Source organism: Amblyraja radiata, chromosome 1 (genome assembly GCF_010909765.2).
Source record: "Amblyraja radiata isolate CabotCenter1 chromosome 1, sAmbRad1.1.pri, whole genome shotgun sequence".
Taxonomy (NCBI): domain Eukaryota; kingdom Metazoa; phylum Chordata; class Chondrichthyes; order Rajiformes; family Rajidae; genus Amblyraja; species Amblyraja radiata.
Window position 1 is genome coordinate 101,410,834 of NC_045956.1, and position 17,577 is coordinate 101,428,410.

The window sequence follows — 17,577 nt, forward strand, 5'->3', positions numbered from 1 at the left end:
ATTGAAGACCCATAGACCAGGAAGTTCCCAATGCTCCCCTGTGCTAAATTAGCTGACTGGTCAGCCAGGAAAACATAGTATGCAGTCAGACGATAGAGCCTTGGGGCGTGACCTGAAAAGTCACCTATTCCTTTTCTCCAGAGATGCTGCTTGACCCTCTGAAGTACTCCAGCTTTTTGTGCCTATCTTTGGTTTAAACAAGCATCTGCAGTTCCTTCCCACACATGGTGTGCAGTCAGTTAGTACTCTGTTGAAGCAGAGGAAAGTAAAATAAAGAATTTTGGCCTTTGAATCTATGTAGAACTGCTCCTCTGATGAATGCACAAAGCAAATGAGGACAATTGGGTGAGAATGGATTAAGCCACTCCACAATACCTCACTGTCAAATGGTCTGCCGACATATTGTGGAGGCTCAGGGACTGAGAACCGCTGCATAACTGTGCTGCTGGGAACCGCGGGATATCACTTGACCATGAATCTGCTCCTTCAAGTGAAGGCAGCAAAAAATTGAGAAAAATGAAAAACAAGCTGCTTGAGCTGGAAGAAACTTCATCTCCACAGACTGTCAGCACAGCACAATAGGATTAATTTTAATTATATCTTTCAAAGTCACCAAAATTACCAACACAACAAAATTTGCTAATGGCTTCAGAACAGTACTTTGCAGAAAGAATCTTTCAAATTTGGCTGCTGGGTATTCAATATGAATAGTTAGTGGTCTGGTGATTTACATTGTGAAGAATGTGAACCAATCATTTTGCTGCTGATTACATTCAAGAATATGACCAATGTATTATGAACACTTAAACATGACTATATTATCTACTTCCTTTGTGAAATCTCACGACTTCACATTTTAAAGAAGCTCATTTTAAAAGTTGCAGATTTTAGATGAAATACACGAAGGAAACACACATTGGCAATGAAGTAAAATCTTTACCTTCAGCAAGGTGTATCCTCCTCTCACAAACCCGCACGGCAATGGAATGCCCTTCAGACTCATGGCTGATTGCCTTTTAGTTAATATTTCACCAGGCACTAAACAACTCTCCTGTCCCACCCTCAGAGCAAACAGCTCCACCGAGTGCAAGGTGCACAAAGAGAGACACTCAGAGGGGAAAGGGAAAAAAAATGAACATGGTGTATGCTGACATAGCGCTGCCAGGCACTGCACTATTGAAAAATGTTTTGTCAAATATTTATGGGAAAATAAAACCCCAAAAAATCAATCTAAAAATACCTGTGTAAACACGCTAACGAACATTTTATCACCAAATCTGCCTTACAAGATGAAGGACTGTACAAACTAAGAAAAACAGAACAAAATTGAAGACCCATAACTAATATATACAGTTAGTCAAGCATATGGTGCCATGATTTAGAACATACAAGGATATTTTAGTCTTTACAATGTGCCGAGCCTTTCATAAACAGGATAAACATTTTGGGCCATTTTCTCTTTACCAACTCACTGTGAGTACTAAACATCGCTTATGAAAATTATTCACTTCTCAACAGGTGAGGTATTAAAAAGTAAAAAGTCTTTCATCGTTACATTTTTACTTGGCAAAAGCAACTGTTGTTTGCAGATTAACCAGAGCAAATGAATCATTTAAATATTTAACAGATCTAACTGACAAAGACAAGGATTTTATTTAGGAAAGGAGCAAAATTATAATTGGTGTTAGGTGGTGCAGTGAAACTTGAAGGGAAAATATAGTGATATTACAAAAAAATTAGTAAGAGACCAAGGTGTGTTGACATCAGGCTTGTCAACAATGTGAATGTTTTAAGCATTTTACCACATGAACGCACAGTTACAATCTATGGCAGAAAATATATTTTATAGATATTTAAAAAGTATTGTTTCATAGAAGGATGTGGATTCATTTCAATCAATGGAATCACTTTCGTCAGCATTAAAGCAGAATTTAAATGCCGTCCGCTCAATAGTACTAACCTTTTGCATTCATTTTCGAACTTACTTTAAAGAGTAAAGTTTGCCAAAAACAAAAAATGAAATACCTTTCTTCAAATCAACGGACAGTACTACTGAACAACCTAACAACAAGGCTATATTAGGTTTGTGAAACACTCACTGCATTTGAATCAATTACGTTTGGTGGAGATGCCAATGAAAGTATCACTTGAAATCACAGTAATTGTAAAATTCATACCTGTGTAGGCTGGACTTCCTCTGAGAAATCTGTTAAAATATTGGATCTCTCTTCAAGTCTACACAGTGAAACCCTGATCAGTCAGCGCTGGGAACTGAAATGCTTTGGTACTAGTTTGTTTACCTAAATGTAAAACAGGGGAGGTGCCACCTTATTAGGCTTCACCTATCAATCACTCGTTGTAGCCTTATGAAGAGACTTTACCACTGAGATGTCAAAAAGGATCACATTTGGACATTTATCATGTACATATAACGTCCTAAAGAGGTCTGAATCAGCCAACATGGTTTGATGGGTGAAAGCATTGACTCAGTATTCACATTCTGGAGGTTGGGCAGCCCATGGGAAAGGAGGAGAGAGAGAGACAGAGACAGAGAGACAGAGACGGAGAGAGAGAGAGAGAGAGAGACAGAGAGACAGAGTCAGAGACAGAGAGAGAGAGAGAGACAGAGAGACAGAGACAGAGACAGAAGGACAGAGAGAGACAGAGAGACACAGAGACAGAGACAGAGAGAGACAGAGAGAGAGAGACAGGGACAGAGACAGAGAGAGACAGAGACAGAGACAGAGACAGAGACAGAGACAGAGACAGAGACAGAGACAGAGACAGAGACAGAGACAGAGACAGAGACAGAGACAGAGAGAGACAGAGAGAGACAGGGACAGAGAGAGACAGAGAGAGACAGAGAGAGACAGAGAGAGACAGAGAGACAGAGACAGAGACAGAGACAGAGACAGAGACAGAGACAGACAGAGAGAGACAGAGAGACAGAGACAGAGACAGAGACAGAGACAGAGACAGAGAGAGACAGAGAGAGACAGAGAGAGACAGGGACAGAGAGAGACAGAGACAGCGACAGAGACATAGACAGAGACAGAGAGACAGAGACAGAGACAGAGAGACAGAGACAGAGCGAAAGAGACAGAGAGAGACAGAGAGAGACAGAGACAGACAGAGACAGAGAGAGACAGAGAGAGAGAGACAGAGACAGAGACAGAGACAGAGACAGAGACAGAGACAGAGACAGAGACAGAGACAGAGAGAGACAGAGACAGAGAGAGAAACAGAGAGAGAGAGAGAGAGAGAGAGAGAGAGAGAGAGAGAGAGAGAGAGACAGGAATTAAGCCAGAAGTCCACTATCAGGTTGCATTAGCATACATCTCATTGTGAAGCCAGGCCCCGAGGTGGGGGTTGTCTAAACCAGCACCAATTCACACATGTAGGTAATTAGAGTAAAGAAACATTAAAGATCTTTAAACACAAGCGACCAGTCGGGAAGGTGGTCAACAGAGGAAAGAGATTCGTAAAATACTTAAAGTAATAATGAAGTAAATGAGGTAAATGTCAGTTAATCACGTAAAAGTAAACAAAGAAAACAGAATTATTGGGGAGAAATGACAACTTGTGATGAAATCAGGCTACAACATATTACTCGGAAGAATGGAGACACAGGGGGCTGCAGGTGCTGGAATCTTGACCTGTTGTTTATCTCTTTCCCTCTACAGAAGCTGCCTGACCGAATGAGATCCTCCAGCATTTTTATTTTTATTTGCAGGGCTGCCAACTCTCACGCATTGAGCGTGAGACTCACGCATTTGACGAAATTCTCACACTGATGACAGAAGTTCTCACGCTCAAAAAAATCTTTTTTAAAATATATACACAAATAAATAATGTCACACTCCTCCACACTCACCAATGAGAATAGTTTATGTCAGCGTGTGTCCCCCCCCCCCCCCCCACCACAGGATTCCTTGCCCTTTGAAAATTGCATGTAGATTCTGTCTCTCAGAATCCCCTCCAATAATTCACCCATCGCTGATGTTAGGCTCACTGGTATGCAGTTCCTAGATTTTTCCTTGTCGCCTTTCTTAAATAAAGGCTCCAGTCTTCCAGCATCTCACCTGTGACTTGAGGATGCAATTATTTTTGCTGGGGCACCACATTTTCTTCCTTGGCTTCCTACATTATCCTCGGCTACACTTGATCAGGTCCTGGGAATTTATCTACTTAATGCATTTTAAGTCCTTCAGCATCTTAATGCCTCGCCCATCGCCTGTGGCTCCACACATAGTTGACCTTATTGATCTTTAACCAGCCATATTCTCACTCTAGTTAGGTCTTTTGCCTTAATGCACTTGAGGAGTCCCTTAGGATTCCCCTTTACCTCATTGCCAAAGCTATCACATGCCCCCTTTTTTTCTCTTTCCTAATTCCTAATTCTATGATGTTCCTAAATTTGATGCAATGTTTGAATATTCTGCTAGGTAAACTAAAAGGCAGCAGGCCACTGGAGGCAATAAATAGTGCAGCAGATGGAAAAATGGCTTTCACAGTGAAGCAGTTCCTCCGTGGCTGTGGGGATGGACTCTTTTAGTAAATATGAATTGGGGACTTTTGAGATAGTTACACAATTTTGATGCAACATCAGGAGTCATGTTGGTGGAAATGGACCTGTAGGGTCAGCATTGACCAGAAGGGGACAACCCTCAATGAAAGGAGGCAGCCTTACATGGAAACGCTGGATCTGGAATTATCTTGTCCGCTGGAGAAGGTGGCTGGACCTACCAACAGTAGCTCAGGAAAGGACAAGCCTTTTAATTGACATTGGAGCTGGCCTCTATCCTTCTGTTCTGGTTTATTGTTATTGTTGGGAACTGTGTACATTCTCCACTGTGGTCCATTGTTGTGACAATGATATCGCTCTTGCATTCCCCGCTGATTGATATCACTACATTTTGCACAGTAGCCTCTACGCAAAGGCACATCATGCACACAGTCAATTAGTTACACATTTAGCCCCTTGTGCACTCGAAAACACTGATTACATTTCGTGATCAAGCATTTCCATTCAGTTGCTTTGTGCATAAAATCATTGCAAGATGTAAGTGAATTTTCAGATCTCGATTTTTCAAAATGGACCAACCCAAAACTGTGTCTGTCCCTTTACCTTCAGACATGCTGCCTGACCCACTGAACACCTTGTTGAAGATTCCAGCATCTTCAGTCTCTTGTGTCTCCATATCTGTCAGATATAGGAGGAACAAAACATCCCAGGGGAAGCCCATGTGATCACTGGGAGAACCTGCAAAGCAACAGAGATCAGAATTGAACTGGATCTCTGCGGCTCTGAGTCAACTACACTACCTACAGTGTCATCGTGCCGGCCCAGTGAAACATTATCTGAAGATAGACACAAAATGCTGGAGTAACTCAGCGGGACAGGCAGCATCTCTGGATAGAAGGAATGGGTGACAGAGATGCTGTCTGCCCTGCTGAGTTACTTCAGCATTCTGTGTCTGTCTTCAATGTAAACCAGCATCTGCAGTTCCTTCCTACACATTACATTATCTGAAGTGGGTTTACAGTACATGAGATCCTTGCCACTGACATGGCCTTGAACATTTACATCTCACACTAATCAAATATGGGACTTCTAACCTGTATTATTACCATGACATGGAAGCATGACATACCCTTCCAATCACAAACCTCCCTATCTCAATCTCAACATTATGTGCAATACAATGGTCAATTACCTTTACTGCAATTACCAAAGTTCCATTATATTAAAGTTCTTTTATCTCATTGTGAACCTTTGCAGGCTCCAATTATTTACATTTCAAACAAATTAAATTAACACGCCAACCCAACCCCTTCAGCATCCCACAACCTACAATGGAACTCAATAAGATAAACTCTTGATTAGATCACATCCAAAAGAGTTTTGTTAAATTCAGAACCAAACTTGCCCCAAATGTATATTAAAGTCCCTGAGGATTAATGGTAAACAATCCATTGTCTATTTATCTCACAGCATAAGCTAGGGCAAAAACATAACTGGATAGCAGCACTCACATGGGCTGTCAGCTGGACTGTGAAGAAAGGGCCTCTTGCAAAGAAACCCTTAGAGAATAAAAGATGAAAGCCAGGCAATTTAGAAGGTAAAAGTAAAATTCAAATGCGTGAAAGAAGAGGGCACAAGGTGCAGACAGAACATACTGGTATTAAGTTAGAATAGTATGCATGTGTTTTATTCATTTTTCCTTTGTTCTGTTTTCTTTTAAATAAATATTCTACAGTTCTCAAGGTAAGAAGCTGGTCTAATAGACGTGTCCAGCAGTTTCTTCATTTTTATTCAGATTTCTAACATCTGTAGCGACCGATTTCTTGTATTATTAGGTGAGCACTACTGCTACAAGAGCACCATATTTCAGTATGAGTGACAATAACAAATCAATACTAATACCAATACAGGGTTAAAATAATCTGATATTTCTTATGATTGGGTGTCCTTGAAATGCACTCTACCTTTGATGAGAGTCTGAAAAGGTATAGAGCAACTAAAGATGAGACCAGAAGACTAAACTTATAACGGCCTATAATTTACCAGAAAATTCACGACAGCCATTTTTGTAATTTCTGCAAGCTTCCAATATATAATGTTGCAGACATATTAACAGTCAAAGCTTTATGGACACCCATTTGCTTGCAAACATTCATATGAGAGTTTAAGTTTATGGTCAGTGGTACGATTGCGTAGCGGTAGAGTTGCTGCCCAACAGCGCCAGAGACCTGGGTTTGATACGGAGTTTGTATGTTCTCCCCGTGACCGCGTGGATTTTTCCCGGGTGCTCTGGTTTCTTCACACACTCCAAAAACGTACAGGTTTGTCAGTTAATTGGCCTCGGTAAAAATAATAAATTATTCCTAGTGTGTAGAGTGTGCTTGTGTAATGGGGATCGCTGGTCGGTGCGGACTCGATGGGCCGAAGGGCCTGTTCCCTTACTGTATCTCTAAACTAAACTAAACTCTGAACCAATGGCAGTTAACCTGTCTAAATTCTTCTGCACCCAACAAGACTCTTCGACGAAATGACTCCTACATTGGCCAGATGATCAGGGGAACACTTTGTTATGGAATTGATCACTGGGCTCAGTTTGCAATTTTCCACAAAGAACATGGAATCGAGATGGACCAGTTTTATTCTCTAGAAAAGTTGCAAGTGGAATTTGATGAGCTTTTTCTTCGGGCAGTGCTACATGTATTAAAAGCAAAAAGGTAGGTGGATGTTAAAATAGGTATGTGCTAAGAATCCATTTTAAGTTCAGAATTTCTAATGTTTCCTATTTTTCAATGTTCTTATGCGGTCTAATTGTACAGGAGATATATTGGTTGTCTTAATGTGGGTGTGCATACAGGGTAGTTCCGCTATAACATGGTTGTTGCATTCTTTAGAAACCTCATGATATGGAAAAACTCATTATAAAACTATTGTCATGGGGAAAAGAGAGGGGTTAGACTTTTAGACTCGCAAAGACAAATATATTTCCCCCACAGGATTTTTAAGAGTAAATATTTTGATTAATTTTACTGATAGTAATCCTTGTTGTCACCTTCCCCTCAGCTAACAATGAACCATTCTACATTTCCTTACCATCGTCTGCTTTGATGTCATTTTCGCACCTTACCCTTCCATATCCTTCTCTCCTGACTCTGAAGAAGGGTCGCAACCCAAAATGTAACTCATTCAATTTCTTCCAGAAATGCTGACCTATCCCGCTGACTTACTCCAGCACCCAGTGAAGCGTCGCCTGTCCATGTTCTCCAGAGATGCTGCCTGACCCGCTGAGTTACTCCAGCATTTTGTGCCTGTCTTTGTTGTAAAGCAGCATCTGCAGTTCCTTCCTTTGCAAATATTGATTTCTCTAACTTCAAGTAACCCTTGCATCCCCTCTCTCTCTGTCCCTCCCAAACCTTAGTCGTCCTCCTGAGTTTCACTGTCTGTATAACACGTTATCATGTGTACGAAGGAACTGCGGACTTTACTGGACTTTACCTTGCACTAAACTTTATTCCCTTTATCCTGTATCTGTACACTGTGGACGGCTCAATTGTAATCATGTGTAGTCTTTCCGCTGACAGGTTTGCGCGCAACAAAAGCTTTTCACTGTACTTCGGTACACGTGACCAACGATGTTGGGGGAGTCCAGAACAAGGGGTCACAGTTTAAGAATAAGTGGTAGGCCATTTTGGACTGAGATGAGGAAAACGTTTCCACCCAGAGAGTTGTGAATCTGTGGAATTCTTTGCCAGAGAAGCCAGTGGAGACCGATTCACTGGATGTTTTCAAGAGAGAGTTAGATTTAGCTCTTGGGGCTAACGGAATCAAGGGATATGGGGAAAAAGCAGGAATGGGGTTCTGATTTTAGATGATCAGCCATCTGGCAGTGAATGGCAGTGCGGGCTCGAAGGGCTGAAAGGTCTACTCCTGCACCTATTTTCTATGTTTCTATGTTTCCATATTGCAAAAGAAAAGATAAGTTTTACAGTTGTGTGATTCATTTTCTTTGTCAATGGCAGAAGATCTTGTTTTGTGCAAAGCAAAGCAGAAGTCCTTGCTTGGAGAAATTGGAATATGATATTACTCTCACTCCAAAACAAAAAATTAAGAGGTTAGAAAGGGCAAAATTTGTTTCCTTTTCCTCATCAGCAACTGTCCTGTATATAGTCCTAAACAAAAGTAAGAGATTTCCATGCATATCACCGAAGTGTAATTAGCCATATTTGATACTGATCACTAAATGTTTAGTCCAATAAGTAAGTTTTAAATAGTGTTTCAAAGGAGGAAAGAGAGGATTCCAGACCTTACCTCGGTATGATAAAGTGAGAGTGCATACTCAAAGTTGGTGCAAATCAATGCCTTTTGGAATGAAGAGAAGATAACAGACCCAGAGAAGCCATGAAGTGCTTCAATGTGAGGATGAAATTGAACTAATTTATGCTTGTGTTCCAATCTTGGTTAGCACGCATAAGGATGATGGGTGTATGTATTGTAAGTTAGGATGCAGTCAACAGTTCTTATGTTTATAAACGGTGGAATAAGGAAGACAACTATTTATTTATAGGAATCCACAGGGAATTACATAAGTGTTTAGAGGGTTTCAGAAGGAGCTGAGCTGGGATGGGAATCAAGGTGGACCAGCAGGAGGTATCTGCATAAACACAATATAAAGATGTAAAGTGGTCATGTAGACATGTCAAGTCTGTGAATGCTTGAAATCAAGACCGTGCACCAAGAAAAAAGTCATGATCTGGGAAATGGAGCTTGTGGTTGGAAGGAAAATAATGGTTTCTCTCTTATTAACACTTGCTTAAAGGATATTTTAAAAATATTTTAGAGATACAGCGTGGAAACAGGTCCTTTGGCCCAAAGTGTCCATGTAAGCCATATCATCCGTACACTAGGTCTACCTACAAATTAGGAACAATTTACAGAAGCCAATTAACCTACAAACCTGCATGTCTTTGGAATATGGGAGGAAACCAGTGTACCTCCAGAAAGCCCAAGCGGTCACATGGAGAACATACAAATTCCATACTGACAGCACCTGTAGTCAGGATCAAACCTGGGTCTCTGGTGCGATAAGGCAGTAACTCTACGCTGCGCCACTGTGCCACCCCACCTATTGATTCCTCCTGACTCGATGTCAAATGAATAGCATGACTACACAGAGTTGGTGCCCTGTTGGCTCACACCAGTGATGCTGGATGACTTTCTGCTTTATTCCTGGAACAGTGGCTCAACGTCCACATTAGCATTTGTTCTGCCTGACTCGACTTATTCTCACTTGAAATAACTTTTCTCCTTCACTCCACACATTTCTTCCAGTTGAAAGATTTTGTATGGAATCCATAATGGTTCTGGCTACACTTTATCTTTTTGTTGGATGCATTAATACATTAATTTTTGACCAACACAGGTTCCTTCCCTGACTTATTTTTCAAAAACATTGGTCATTATATCATAGGTAGACAAAAATGCTGGAGAAACTCAGCGGGTGAGGCAGCATCTATGGGTCAATGTGCCTTTCTGTTCTCATTCTTATTTGACTAACTTTGATGAGCTAACTAATGATGAGCATCTGTCGGCACAGGGCCTGTACTCACTGGAGTTTAGAAGAATGAGGGGGGACCTCATTGAAACACACAGAATAATGAAAGGCTTGGATAGAGTAAATGTGGTGAGGATGTTTCCACTAGTGGAAGAGTCAAGGACTAGAGGTCATAGCCTCAGAATTAAAGGAACTTCTTTTAGGAAGGAGATGAGGAGAAATTTCTTTAGTCAGAAGGTGGTGAATCTGTGGAATTCTTTGCCACAGAAGTCAGTGGATATTTTCAAGGTGGAGATAGATAGATTCTTGATTAGTACAGGTGTCAGTGGTTATGGGGAAAAGGCAGGAGAATGGATTTAGGAGGGAGAGATAGATCAGCCATGATTGAATGGCAGAATAAACTTGATGGGCTGAATGGCCTAATTCTATTCCTATCACTTATGAACTTATGACAACATTGCTTCAGATTTTTGTCCTTCCTTCACTTTTAAGCAATCAGATTCTGAATTTTGTATTTTACCTTTCTTGCCTCTAGACATGGACTCTCAATTTAGGTTTAGTTTTATTATGATCACATATACCGAGATACAGTGAAAATCTTTGTTTTTCATGCTGTCCAATTAAATCAGATAACATGTTGTTTAAGAAGGAACTGCAGATGCTGGAAAATCGAAGATACACAAAAATGCTGGAGAAACTCAGCGGGTGCAGCAGCATCTATGGAGCGAAGGAAATAGGCAACGTTTCGGGCCGAAACTCTTCTTCAGATAACATTATACATAAATGCAATCAAGCCAAATTCAAGTACAATAGGTAGAGTGAAGGGAAGGATACATTGAAGAATATAGTTATCATCATTATAGCGGAACCGTTCCAGAGACAAAGACCAATGTCCGCAATGAAGTGGAGGAGAATTTGACAGTACCCTGGTTTACGGAAGAACCGTGCAGAAGGGAGATTACAGAGGAGCGGAAAGAGGAAGGAATGGGTTTGAATGATCAATTAATGAGTACCAGAAGCCTACTTTTTCTGGAACACTTTCATTATTATTCTTTCCACTTTGTATTTTGAAGGAATTGCTCCCAGTTCACGAGTCTCCTTTACATTCAGTGACAAAGCGGAATGCTTCTCATTCAAGAATCCACCTGCACTGGGTCTCTCTAATCCCTTTGCTACTATCACATCTGCCAATTACCTATCCTCTCTTTCTGACATAAGTATATTATCCTACAAATCTGTATGTCTTTGGAACGTATGTCTAGATTCCTGCCATTTACAGCTTTTTATCAAGGTCAAATCGTTAAGCTGAAGCACTGCTGAAGAACACTCACATGCACACAGACGTCACAAATTTCCTGAGAAGTTCCGATCACAGTTATTTACATTGTGCGCTGATATTGAAGTTTTTTAAATTTCAAAAGTAAATTTTATTCAAAAAAATATGCAAGAAATATGTGAAAACAGTGCATAGCTTTCGTTATATTTATAGTGTGTTTATACATTCAGTGTTATCGGTTATATTCATCTGTAGTGTTAACACCGTCTGCAAATAAAGTATCATTGCCACTCATGTGACCTCCTTGGGCAATACAAAATGTAAGCATTTGAGAAGCCTCTCTACAAGGCTTATCCCAACAATGTCTAATGGCAGCAGGTTAGGCTGCAGGTAGACACAAAATGCTGTAGTAACTCAGTGGGACAGGCAGCATCTCTAGAGAGAAGGAATGAGTGACATTTCGGGTCAAGACCCTTCTTCAGACTGCAGTCCGTAGGCTGCAGTCCTTCTCCACAAAACCATTTAATTGGCTGTACCAAACTTTAGTACATCCCTCAGTATGTACTCCCGCAGCTAGTGCAGGAGTACTCCCGCAGCTAGTGCACACTGATCAACAGCAGTCACTTACAGATACAGTATCTCATTGTACTGGAAGACCAACAAGGAAGGCAAACCAAAGTGAGACATTCACCAAGTTTATCATCTACCAGAATACATGATGTTGGTCTTGTTATGTGGAAGCTGAACACAGTACTCCAAATGCAGCTTCACCAATGTCTCGTACAACTGTAACATACCGTCCCAATTCTAGAGAAATGAGGACTTGCAGATGCTGGTTTATAAAAAAAGATACTAAGTACTGCAGTAACTCAGCGGGTCAGGCAACATCTCTGCAGAACGTGGATAGGTGACATTTTGGGTCACAACTAATTGTCGGGGAGGGGAAGAGAAGTTGAAAGAAAGGAGGGGCAGGACAAAGCCTGGCAGGAAATAGGTGGATGCAGGTGAGGAGGGGGAGGTTGGTTGATAGGCAGATGGTTGGGCAAAGTCCGGAGATGAAAAATCAGATGATATGATGCAAAAGGATTGAAGAGTTGCAAATGGTGAAACTAGTGGAATGAATATAGGTAGAGGGGGATGGGAGAAATAGGTGTGAATCCTGGTGGGATACAGGGGAGAGGGGGAGGGGCGAAGAAAGGGGAGGGGGAGGTGGGGGAAATTGGTGTCACAGGTAGGTAACCACCTTATTTACCTGTGACCACCAATTTCAGGGAACCTTACACCTGTACTTCTAGATTCCTCCACCAACAACCTCCCCGGGGCCCTAACATTCACTGTGAATGTCCGGACCTGATTTGACTTTCCAAATTCCACACCTCATATTTACCATCTCCATTAGCCATTCTTCATTCCACTTGCCAGCTGATCAAGATCTGACTGTCATTTTTGATAACCATCTTCATTGTCCATGATACCACTTTGTTTCATTTAGTTTAAAGATGCAATGTGGAAACAGACCCTTTGGCCCACCATCCATACTGACCATCAATCACCTGCTCACACTAGCTCTAACTCCTTACTTATTAAGGGCAATTTTACAAGAGGCCAATTAACCTGCAAATCCTGCATGTCTTTGGGATGTGGGAGGAAAGTGAACCCATGAGGTCACAGGGAGAACGTACACGCTCCACACAGACAGCACCTGAGGTCAGGATCAAACCTGAGTGGTGCTGTGAGGCAGTGGCTCTACCCATCGTGCCACTGTGCCGACCTACTTTAGTGCCATCTGTAAAATACTAGTCATGCCTTGTACCATCTCATGTTGGATTAGAAAATACATGGACGTTGTTTCACACTACATCTGACAGGAACCCACTACAGACTCTTCTGTCTCTTCATGGCTTCTGCTAATTTCCAGCACAGCCTGGCAGGAGGATATCAGAATCTTGGGGAAACTCCAATCTCCCATTGTGGTATCTTTATTTTACTCCAAGGATATTATTAATATTTAGAATTTTTGAGACTCTAAATAACTGCTCCTCTTTGAAAGGTTACACAACTTGCATCACATCAATATGAAGATTCAGTTTCTTTGGGGTGTGGAACCTCTGGGGATTTCCACCTCTCTGTTATTTATGGTTTTGTCATTGTCTCTGATCAGCTGCTCTATAACAAGGCTAGATGACTCCTTAGAATTTATTTTGGGATTCATAAAAATGATGGAGGCAGTAATGGAGGCAGCAAAAACCATCCCCCACCAACTTCTCATGCTGGCTACATACTTACATCAATAATTTGGATGAAGGGATTCAAAGTAACATTAGCAAATTTGCAGATGACACAAAGCTGGGTGGCAGTGTGAACTGCGAGGAGGATGCTATGAGAGTGCAGGGTGACTTGGACAGGTTGGAGGAGTGGGCAGATGCATGGCAGATGAAGTTTAATGCGGATAAATGTGAGGTTATCCACTTTGGTAGCGAAAACAGGAAGGCAGATTATTATGTAAATGGCGTCAAGTTGGGAAAAGGGGAAGTACAATGGGATCTGGGGATCTGGGGTCCTTGTACATCAGTAAGCATGAAGGTACAGCGTAGGTTTACAAGGTTAATTCTCGGGATGGCGGGACTGTCATATGCTGAGAGAATGGAGCAGCTGGGCTTGTACACTGTGGAGTTTAGAAGGATGAGAGGGCATCTCATTGAAACATATAAGATTGTTAAGGGTTTGGACATGCTAGAGGCAGGAAACATGTTCTCGATGTTGGGGGAGTCCAGACCAGGAGCCACAGTTTAAGAATAAGGAGTAAGCCATTTAGAATGGAGACGAGGAAACACATTTTCTCACAGAGAGTGGTGAGTCTGTGGAATTCTCTGCCTCAGAGGGCGGTGGAGGCGGGTTCTCTGGATGCTTTCAAGAGAGAGCTAGATAGGGCTCTTAAAAATTGCGGAGTCAGGGGATATGGGGAGAAGGCAGGAACGGGGTAATGATTGGGGATGATCAGCCATGATCACATTGAATGGCGGTGCTGGCTCGAAGGGCCGAATGGCCTACTCCTGCACCTATTGTCTATTGTCTATTGCAGAACAGAGAAATACACAGTGGCATGATTCCCTAACTGTGGCAAGTCAGCTGGACAGTGTGGTGAAGAAGGCATTTGGCATGCTCGCCTTCATTGGAAAGGGTATTGAATACAAAGTTGGAATATTATAATGCAGCTGTACAAGTCATTGGCAAGATCAAAATTGGAATATTGTATGCTGTTCTGGTCACCCAGCTATAGGAAGGATGTCCTTAAATTAGAATGGGCGCAGAAGAGATTCACTAGGATGTTACCTGGACTTACAGCCTTGCACCACTGTACCACCCCCTTGCACCACTGTGCCACCCCCTTGCACCACTGTGCCACCCCCTTGCACCACCCCCTTGCACCACTGTGCCACCCCCTTGCACCACTGTGCCGCCCCCTTGCACCACTGTGCCACCCCCTTGCACCACTGTGCCGCCCCCTTGCACCACTGTACCACCCCCTTGCACCACTGTACCACCCCCTTGCACCACTGTACCACCCCCTTGCACCACTGTGCCACCCTTGTAGATGGTGAATAAGCTTAGGGCTTCAGGAGACAAGTAATTCCCCATAGAACACAATTCCTTTTGTGACTGCAGTACATATGTGGCAGGTTGAGCCACATTTCTACTAAATGAAAGTTAATGCTGACACTGTGAAGTAACAAGGGGAGTCGGTTCGATGTCTTATGGAGGATGGCCATTGCTGGTACTTTTATGAGGCAAATTTTACTTGCAATTTATCAGCCTAGGCCTGAATGTTGACTTTGAACTGCGTTGTTATCTGGCGAACTGCTACAACTGGAACTGAACACTGTGCAATCATATGCAAACAATCCCTTCTGACATTACGTAGGCTGCAAGGCTGCATAAGAGCAGCTGAAGGAGATTGGGCCTGGGAAATTGTCCTGAGGAACAGCGACAAAATGCCATGCAGTTTTTTCAATTAATTGACCAAGATTTGGCAAATGAGGGAAAGCTAATAACATAGTGTGTAATGCAATATCTAAAACGATGAAGGAGGAAGATTTAATGATGACCTTCAAATAGTAATTGAGTAAATATTTAATGGAATTAGGGAAAAGTGAAAAGAGGTGGAACTGTTGAAGTTATTTTAATGAACCAGTGCAGGCACGATGGGCCAAATGACTTCATTCTGCCCTGATTCATTCTAGTTTAGTTCAGTTTAGTTTATTGTCACATGTACCGAGGTACATTGAAAAGCATTTTTGTTGTGCCTTATCCAGTAAGTAGAAAGGCAGTACATGATTACAATCATTCAATAGACAATAGACAATAGACAATAGGTGCAGGAGTAGGCTATTCGGCCCTTCGAGCCAGCACCACCATTCAATGTGATCATGGTTGATCATCCACAATCAGCACCCCGTTCCTGCCTTCTCTCCATATCCTTAACTCCGCTATCCCTAAGAGCTCTATCTAACTCTCTCCTGAAAGCATCCAGAGAACCAGCCTCCACCGCCCTTTGAGGCAGAGAATTCCACACACTCACAACTCTCTGTGAAATTCTTTGTACAGTGTACAGATGCGGGATAAAGGGAACAACCTCTAGTGCAAAATGAAGTCTAGTGAAGTCCGATTAAAGATAGTCTATGATTCTGAGAAATGAAATTATTTTACAACAGCATATCTAAACATAAAACCCTCTTTAAGTATTCAGTAGGAAATGCACAATCTATAGAGAAAACAAATACATAAAAAAGATTTCATGTCCAGACCAGGCTGGTTCTTAGATTGGTTCTTAGTTTAGTTTAAAGCTATGGTATGGAAACAGGTCCTTCGGCCCACTGAGTTCATGCTGACAACTGATCACCTGATTACACTATTTCCATGCTATCCAACCTTTGCATCCACTCTGGCAGATTTCCTTGAAAAAAAAATGCCATTGCAGGGTTCACAATTATTTTAGAGAAGTCCTGTTTCCATATCAGTGACCCATACTGAGTGTGCATTTTACGTTTGGACCTATGTCCAGCAACTTCCATGTTAAACCTACAGAGCATGTGCAGATTCATGAACTATGGAATACATGTAAAATAAAACTTTACCAATAAAATGTAATGCTACCTAAAATCTAGGTGACTGTTTCTATCCTAATGACATTTAAGACAACTAGCAAAGACAAAGACATGGAACAGTATTCCGATGAAAATATATGACTCTCAGCCCAGGACACAATGAACTGCAGAAAAATGGTGAAGGACAAAAGGCAATCATGAGTATCATTGTCCCTCTTCACTAAGCGTGCTTAACCCTGATTTAGTGAAACACATTAGCGCAGCTTCCGAAAAAAAGGTGATTACCGGAGAAAACAAGCAAATCAGCTCAGGTCCACCTTACTAACTACTTGTTCTGTTTTACAGTCCACAACCAACATCCGCAGGCATATTCCAATGATTCTCTGCGTGAAATTTTCACTGATAGTAAAGTTCATCTCCGATGATAATATTTACATGCAACATCCTTGCAAGTACATAGCAAGATGTTAGTTTCATATTTGGATAAAATTATTGACAACATGTCTTTCTGAATTGAATGGTCATCTCCATTTCACAGATAAACCTCCCAAAACTATTACTTTGCTTACAATCAGCCTTATTCTTTTAAAGCTCCCACTATGTACAGCAAATAATATAATTACCTCAACGTATTGTCTTTTGCACATGTAGGTACAAAGTGAAAAATGACATTCAAGTCATGGTTTAATCCTCCCACAGTCACAAGTTAAGCAGCATGTCTCACCATTCAATTCAGCAGTTAATAAATCAAAAAATTGTTGATCAATCAAGCAATTGGTGGCCGTTCAATATTCCAGCTGGTCTTCCTGTCTGCTCCTTTTCTTGCAGAAGTTCCTTCTGCTCGGCTCTGCTAGGCTTCAACCAGTCTCCTGTTTGCTTTGCTTCCCTGTCTATATCCCTACGTTTGTTATTTCCCTTTGTAAACATGTCTAGTGATCAATTTTGTCGTCTGAACAATTCAGGAGGCAGTTCCACAATAATAAGCGCAAATTCAGTAGAAATCATATTGCAGGGAGATTTCCAGTCGGTTCTGTTTGAAACAATAAGTTTTCACATGCTCAGTTGCTTTAAGGTCAGGGATTGTGACATTGTAACTACTGGTTGTATCTTCTACAGAGACTGA

At 41.6% G+C, this 17,577-nt stretch overlaps 1 protein-coding gene across 15 annotated transcripts in view; it reads right to left on the bottom strand.

Annotated features, from left to right (window-relative positions):
• Window positions 1–17,577, bottom strand: part of rbm47 (RNA binding motif protein 47) — a 219,612-nt gene that overhangs the window by 96,851 nt on the left and 105,184 nt on the right. Inside the window, exon 1 of one of the 15 annotated variants that reach the window (XM_033027524.1) lies at window positions 2,178–2,295. The exons of 13 other annotated variants lie outside the window; for them this stretch is intronic. The gene's annotated coding sequence lies outside the window, so the exon portion shown is untranslated. Of the gene's footprint in view, window positions 1–940; window positions 998–2,177; window positions 2,296–17,577 lie in introns of those variants that run through there. One more of the 15 variants, XM_033027533.1, reaches the window with a different exon arrangement.